At 44.3% G+C, this 1,489-nt stretch overlaps 1 non-coding gene across 1 annotated transcript; it reads left to right on the top strand.

Annotated features, from left to right (window-relative positions):
• The first annotated feature begins 1,008 nt into the window (after positions 1-1,008).
• Trnas-aga (transfer RNA serine (anticodon AGA)) lies at positions 1,009-1,083 on the top strand. The gene has a single exon. It is a non-coding gene; the product is annotated as a tRNA-Ser (tRNA).
• The last annotated feature ends 406 nt before the right edge of the window (positions 1,084-1,489 follow it).

The following is a 1,489-nucleotide window of genomic DNA, read 5'->3' as shown; positions in this document are numbered from 1 at the left end:
GAGAAATGCAGAACGACATAGACAGCGTCCCCACTTACACGGAGAATAACCCAACTGTAACGGGTAAAAACGAATGAAAGTGATTGTAAAATACTGATATGTGTGATTTATTGCTCATCAAGGTCACTTAGCTACAAAACTATGCATTTGTGTAGAACGTATTTTTGAAGATTAACGAATATAAAGACTAGCACCACGATTCCTTGAGGAACCAATTCCGTGTGGCAGGCAATTATAACCAGAAGTTTCACAAGAGTTACAAATCTAAACATTTGCTGAAAACAATATGTGTTAGCACATGCAGTATTTACAGAGTCATATTTTCCAAATAAAGAAGTTGCTGTGTTGTCATACGTTATTACTTTTCCTCCACCAAAATGAAAATGCTGCGTTTGAATGAAATGGTTAAAACAGTGGAATGGAATAGTATGCACACATGAAAGGACATCATGTAGACATGCAACATCTTTCCGGTGTATCTGCACAGGAGTTGTCCAACATCAAAAGAATCAGAGATCATATTACACAGATTTTTACCACTAGCTGCTCCTTTCCGCTATCTAATGGTGAGAGGGCTTGTACCATCCGCCCATCGGATGGAGACGCTAAGCTCAGCCGTCACCTTGATGCTATGCGGTAGGAGAAGGCTATGCCGCGATATCATCTTTATCACTACCCTTTCCTTTCACTGCCATAAACACCCATAAGAAAAGAATGAGGTTTTCACTCTGCAGCGGAGTGTGCGCTGATATGAAACTTCCTGGCAGATTAAAACTGTCTGCCGGACCGAGACTCGAACACGGGACCTTTGCCTTTCGCGGGCAAGTGCTCTACCAGCTGAGTTACCCAAGCACGACTCACGTCCCGTCCTCACAGCTTTACTTCTGCCAGTACCTCTTCTCCTACCTTCCAAACTTTACAGAAGCTCTCCTGCGAACCTTGCAGAACTAGCAAGGTAGGAGACGAGGTACTGGCAGAAGTAAAGCTGTGAGGACGGGGCGTGAGTCGTGCTTGGGTAGCTCAGTTGGTAGAGCACTTGCCCGAGAAAGGCAAAGGTCCCGAGTTCGAGTCTCGGTCCGGCACACAGTTTTAATCTGCCAGGAAGTTTCTTTACCCATAACAAATTTAGGACGGGCTTGTTTAGTTCCTGTGTACCATCGTACGCAGCTTCTACTGATTCACAATTAAACATCACATAACAAGGTTAAAGTTCACAAAATTGGACGAGTTAGGTTGGCTTGAGCGGGCAAACTATGATGGAAGAATAATACCAGCAATTCCGTAAGTCCTCACAAAGTTGTTATGAGGGCAACAATAAACAGTCTGTATAGTAATCAGTAGACCAATCGAGCAGTGGGCACACAGGTTCCAATAGTGCGTCATGAGGTTGATGTCTGCAGTCTTCACACGGCGAACTATGTGTCAGTGGAAATCCAGACGGCTGCTTGTAGAGGAATTCTGGGCTCCATGTGACGGCACAAGATGAATA

The sequence above is a fragment of the Schistocerca cancellata genome, chromosome 4 (genome assembly GCF_023864275.1).
Source record: "Schistocerca cancellata isolate TAMUIC-IGC-003103 chromosome 4, iqSchCanc2.1, whole genome shotgun sequence".
Classification (NCBI taxonomy): Eukaryota; Metazoa; Arthropoda; class Insecta; order Orthoptera; family Acrididae; genus Schistocerca; species Schistocerca cancellata.
Note: the sequence above shows the minus strand (reverse complement) of the source record. Positions and strands in the feature narration are given on the sequence as shown.